The 6711-nt window shown below is 34.0% G+C and overlaps 1 non-coding gene across 1 annotated transcript; it reads left to right on the forward strand.

The window, feature by feature from the left end:
• The first annotated feature begins 6416 nt into the window (after positions 1-6416).
• On the forward strand, positions 6417-6490 carry Trnap-agg (transfer RNA proline (anticodon AGG)). The gene has a single exon. It is a non-coding gene; the product is annotated as a tRNA-Pro (tRNA).
• Positions 6491-6711: the final 221 nt, after the last annotated feature.

Here is a 6711-nt window from a genome sequence, read left to right on the forward strand (position 1 = left end):
TGTGTATTTGGACTTTTTTTTCCAAAATGTTTATGCACTAGTATTACACAGATCTGTATTAGAGGGAAATTGGATACCCCATCATCCATCCACGTCCTTAAAATACTCAATGTGCCAAAAATTTGCAATAATCTATTTCCACTCTTTATCTTGCTTAGTCAAACCAGGGACCTAGTATATAGGTCCCTGGTCAAACATCATCACGCAAATTGACTATCATTATACTTTATATATAACTGTACAAATTTCCAAAAGCAAAAGAAATTAACAAGCTTCATAAATCAGCTTTCATTAACTATCACTCCGGACACAAAAGTAAAAGGCGAGAAGTAATATTAGTCCTTGCAGTAGATTACTTCTGCAGCAGTGGGGAGATCTTATCTAAATTAAGCTTTAAGCACACAATGCCCACTGAGTTATCAATCAGCCTGAGTCAGGTGCACACACACATGCATGTATCGTAAACAAAACAGCTCTTTTGTTCTCTGTTTTCCAAATTGACTTTAAATTTTATAGCACATCTGATAACTAAGCCCACTGTTTTATTGTCTAAATATACTGTATCAATTTTTTTTTCTGTTTTTAACCACCAGAATACCATCACGTTTTCTCATCACATTGCAGACGGTTTGTTAGTAGGGAATTTCCTGTCTTAAAATTAGAAAACATGCACAATGTATGAATACATATCAGAATCGGTATGATTATTTAGGTGACAGATGCCTTAGAGGAAATTAAAATGACAGACTAAAGTTGAATACAAAGTGATTGTGGACTATATTGTCAAGAATTATGATTTCTTTATAGTAAGTATAATGGGGAACTATTTTCTTATTCGTAATGCTCATTTTCCTTGGCAGCTGTTTGTCAGTTGCACTTCCTGTCTGGACCAGTGACATAGAGTCGTTGATATAATCAACTCCCAAAAAGGTGCAATTTACGGCGCAAGATTTTTTGCGGATTTTTAGGGAGAATTTCTTTACTTTCCAGCATTGGTCAATCACTCCCTAACTCAAGATTTTAAACAAGCAAAGTCTTGTCTTACTTGCATGATTCTGTTCATATAAAAGAAACACCTGATTTTTTTAGATACACCAAACCAAAAACAAGATCAACAACATATGGGCTGAAGTCTTTTAGATATGAGTCTGCTAATCTTTGGAATTCTTTACCAGAATCTTTTAGAGAACAAATTTATGTATATAAATAGTTTATGAATGATGACCAGGACACATGGACTTAAGGTAATTCCTCCCTCCTATGATGTCATAGTTTTTTGCAAAAACTGTAATTAGTTTAAATTTATACCTCATAGAAAAAATATCTCTTGGAAGAATGTTTTACAGTGAGTGAAATGATAAATATTGTTTAGTTAAAGAATTTAAAAAGTACATTTTTTTCTATATTTAATCATTTATTCAATCTTAAAATAATGTTTACCTGGGCAATAACTCCTTCTAAAGTCTCTTCATTCCGGCATTCGCTATTCTGTAAAATATTTTACCTGGTATTCACAATTCAAAAGTATCTTTAAAGTAAGAAGTATTTAGGAACAATCAGCATCAAAATTATGCATTCTAACCAGTTTTTACATATTTTTCTGAATATTGTTTACAAAAAATGTACAATTTTTTTATGTTGACATACACTTCTATTTATTTATGTTTCGCATCTTAAATAATATGGTGACCTATACATTTTTTGCAATAAATGGAAAGTTTTAAGTACATTGAATGAAAATAAAGGCAGTTTTTGTACTTTGAACCTATAAAAATGTGAGGGTAGAAATTCCTAAGCATTGTATTGAAGTATTTTAGTTCAGACATGTGCACTTTAATTTTATGCATATTAGCTAATCAGCGCATGCGCAGTCTTTCTACCATATGTAAACATCCACAATAATTTTACTGTCTGTAAAGGGATGTTTTATTCATCTTTATGTAGAAGTCTTGTCTAGAGCTCACTTGAGTTGAAGGCTCAGGTGAACTTTTCTGATCAAAATTGTCCATTGTCTATCATCGTCATTGTTGGCATTAACTTTTCATCTTCATAATGTGTTATTCTATTTTCTGGCTAACACTGTAGCAGTAATGAGACCATATCTGATTCCTTGCTAAAATAAATCACCAGTGGGGCACCTTAAGGATTGAATAGTTTTACATAGTCATTTATACTCGTATACAGGAACATTTTTTAGTCTTACTTTAAACATTGCTACAATAGTGGGGCCTAAGGAGGGAATCGTGAGTAAATTTTATCAGTATGAAGCAAATAGAAAAACTACTTTTAAATTCATTCCAGGGTATTTTTTTTTGCATTTAACAAAACCCACTTGTGTCATTCAAGTAAACTGGCCATTGCTGCTCAGGTGAACACTGTGGTCCTTGGGCCTCTTCTTATCATTTCACTGCTAATTCTTTTTGAAAATAATTTGTAGAGATCATTTTGTGCCACGAACAAACTCTTCAGAAAAAGAGGAGGAGATTTCACCTTTTGGACGGAATTCAAAGAATATTTTAACAGAGTTGTCGAAAACAAGAGGGACGACAAATGGAAGAAGCTTCAAGAGAAAGAAGAAAAGAGGATGAAGAAATATTTAGAATAAGTGTTGCTGCTGTTTGATAGATAACAAAACAATGTTGTTTTTTTCAATTCAGTACTAAATTGTTCAGTATAATGATTGTATGATTTATACAATGTATAAATATTATGAATCTGAATGAAAACAAGAGGCCCAGGGGCCACATCGCTCACCTGAGCAATTGGCTAGGAAAAAGCACATATCAGATCAGAACTGAAAGTTTCATGGGGGGTTGAGGGGGGGGGGGGAACTTCAACTCTCCAGGGATCTTGATTTGAACCAACGAGAATCTACACTACATGAGGATGATTCCACATGAGTTTCATCTTTCCTGGCCCAGTGGTTCTTGAGAAGAAGATTTTAAAAGATTTTTCCTATATATTCCTATGTAAAACTTTGATCGGCGAATTTGGCCCCACCCTTCCCCCGGGGGTCATGATTTGACAAACTTGAATCTACACTATCTGAAGATGATTCCACATGAGTTTGATCTTTTCTGGCCCAGTGGTTCTTGAGAAGAAGATTTTTAAAGATTTTTCCTATATATTCCTATGTAAAACTTTGATCGGCCATTTTGGCCCCACCCTACCCCCGGGGGTCATGATTTGAACAAACTTGAATCTACACTACATGAGGATGATTCCTCATGAGTTTCATCTTTCCTGGCCCAGCGGTTCTTGAGAAGAAGATTTTTAAAGATTTTTCCTATATATTCCTATGTAAAACTTTGATCGGCCATTTTGGCCCCACCCTACCCCGGGGGTCATGATTTGAACAAACTTGAATCTACTTGAACAAACTTGAATATACACTACCTGAAGATGATTCCACATGAGTTTCATCTTTCCTGGCCCAGTGGTTCTTGAGAAGAAGATTTTTTAATAATGCCATTATTTTTTCTCTAATTCATGATTATCTCCCCTTGGAAAAGGGCGTGGCCCTTCATTTGAACTAACTAGAATCCCCTTCACCCCAGGATACTTTAGCAAGTTTGGTTGAAATTGGCCCAGTGGTTCTTGAGAAGAAGATGAAAATGTGAAAAGTTTACAACGACAACGACGACGACAACGACAGACAACGGACAAATTTTGATCAGAAAAGCTCACTTGAGCCTTTGGCTCAGGTGAGCTAAAAATAATGTGATATATTTTTTTCTTTTGACCATACAAGAGTACATATAAAATCTTGTCAGAATGAATTGATTCCATGTATATTGGAGTGTCTTTATTTTCTGTTGTACAATCTTATTTCTAGTATAATATATCTTTGAACTGCAGTTGACGATGTCGAAAACTTTCCTTAAAGTGGAAACCATGTGTAGTAAAAATACCGGGATATCTTTCTCAACCTTATTCGCTTTTTTCTCATTTTGACGTTGCATACGATAAGGTCGATTTCTATCAGTTGAGGCTCATATATATATATATATTAAGATTACTTTTGCTAAATCACAATTATGTTAAATATTCTGTATATATATGTAATCTGAATAACTAATGAACTATCAGATAGATAAAATGGGGAAGACATGTATTGACAATATTATTGCAGATATTTCAATTTTCTACAGGCACTACCTAGTCATTTGTTATTTTTCTATTACATGATCTATATAATATTATGTTCTACATTGGTACATACGCACATGTTCATGTTAATCATTTCTGCTGATATCTTAAGAATAAGTTGTATTAATTGGAGAATATGTTAAATACATGTATCGACAAATGCTACCGACTTGTTGGTAATTTATTTTTCTTGTTTAGAAAGTACACTGTGAAAAATAAGTTATTTCTCTTGATGAAAATAATTTTGTCAAAAAGTTGTGCAAGCATTGTAAGATATTTTAAATTATTTAACCAAAGTAGATAGATCATTGTATTGTAATGAATTTTCATCTAAAGCAGAAATTTCTGATTTTTAAATGTGTACAAGAAATGAAAAAATATTGAAAGAGAACACACATAAGTGTTTTATATGATTTTCATATGATGCCCTTTTCATATGATTCTCATATGTAACTGGATTGAAACACACATAAATGTTTCATATGATTAACATATGATGTCCTTTTCATATGATTCTCATATGTAAATGGCTCGAAACACACTTAAATCATTCATATGAAAATCCTATGTAGTTATTTTCATATGATTCATATATGTGGATAATATGATTCTGATATGATTTGCTTCATATGATTCACATATGATGCCCTTTTTCTATGATTCTCATATGAAATCAATCATAAGAGAATCATATGATACTCATATGAGAATCATATATGGCTAAGTTGCCTGTGTACACTCCCACTTTTCAACCATGGTATAATAATGAATAGAGTCTGTGTGAAGACTTTGATGCTTACCCATGGTTTTGTGGTTCTCTTGGTCCTGATATTGATTTTATCTTCGGGCAAGCCAATGTGGCAGGAGACACTTCATGTAAAATGCTTCTAATTTTTGAACCATGGTGTCCCTCCATAGTCTTTCATCTCTGTATATCCTTTCAATATGTATTTGGTAAGGATTTGTCCTCCTCACAACCCATAGAAAATTGCAGATATTGGCTTGTCCCTGACCTTTGTAATAGTATCTATGCTTCCTTTTCAGAGTCAATTTTCCACTTATAGATTCCAAACAAAATGTACTTTTCTTAGCTGCCTCTTGAAAAGAAAGCTGACGAGTTTGTTACAAGATTTTTATTTCAATGAGTCCACTTTTTATCCCATTTATCAAAACACAACTGGACTGGAAGCAAGGTAGTTCTTCTGTTGATCTACTACAAGCCCTACTACATCTCCAAACCTTTATGAAGTTAGCCGCTTTTTCCTTTCTTCATACCAAGTGGTAAAAATATTTTGCTTGGAAGTAGCTAGCGTTATATTTGCTATGTCAATCTCCTGAACTGTAACTTCTTTTTCAAGAAACTCTGTGCAGATAAGACCCAAATCATCACTGTTGACATCAGGAGAATCTTCATAAGCTTCATTTCCATACTCTACTTTTGCTTTCTTGGTAGCTGCCTGTCTCACTGAAGTCTGTTTTCTCTTTTTGGCTCTGGTTTTAACATCAGGTTTCTTTTTCGAGTTCTTGCTGTTAAGGAGATACTTTGTTCTCTCTCTGTAGTGGGATGTGAAAGCCATGCTGGGAGTAACTCTAGTTACTTCATGACAAACAACAGGTGACCACGCTGTGCCAAAATTTTTTCTTAGTGCCCCTCCAAAACACCGTGCATGCCAAGAACCCCTGAGGCATCTGTTCACAACTTTACCCCCATCAAATTTGCAGCGTATTGCCATCCAGGATTCAGCTAAGTTTGTTGTAAAGTTTCCAATCAGTCGTTCACTTTTGCAAGCCATTCTATTCAAAAGAAACTAACATCCTTAAAGATTTCTGGATCTATGGACACAGCTGATGAATATTCGTTTCTGGACTCCTCAATGCCTTCCTCCTCCTCAACATCCTTCCAGTATCCATACTGTGTTTTAATGGGTTCTCCGTTGCCATGAAATGCAATCAAATTTTCATTTTTCATCAACTGAATATTTTCATTTCTATTCTTATGAATTGATCAGTTTATGGTTAAAATCGATTTCTATACTGTTTAAAAGAATTCTGTTTGAAAGCGTTTTAAAGAAGTTCACTTCAACAACTGCTTTATTTCCCACAAGACAGTTGAATCTTAAGCACCTAAGGATGCGAAATATTCATGTATTACAATTATATTTTTATGATTTTGCTATTTTTGAAGAGAAGATTTTTCTTTATATATTTATTCATATACTAGTATTCTTAGGTAAAACTGTAGGAAATTAGGCTGGACTGAGGAAATCGGCCTGGATAGCTCAGTGGTAAGAGCAGCTGACTAGGAATACAGGGGTCCCGGGTTCGATTCCCGGTCCAGCCATATGTTTTCAATATATATGTATTAATGAATGTTCAATGTATGTTTACTCATTCCTCCTTTCAATAACACAAAACTTTGATCCCTAAATGTGGCCCTACTGCTATTTTCATGAGTAATTATTTGAACAAACTTGTTTCTACCATAATACTTTCATATAAGTTTCAATTTTTGTGGTCAAGTTGTTCATGAGAAGATATTTAATTGACCCTAACCATCTCCCC

Source organism: Saccostrea cucullata, unplaced genomic scaffold (assembly GCF_032062105.1).
Source record: "Saccostrea cucullata isolate Sc308-1 unplaced genomic scaffold, CSIRO_AGI_Scuc_v1 ctg2990, whole genome shotgun sequence".
NCBI classification, from domain to species: Eukaryota; Metazoa; Mollusca; class Bivalvia; order Ostreida; family Ostreidae; genus Saccostrea; species Saccostrea cuccullata.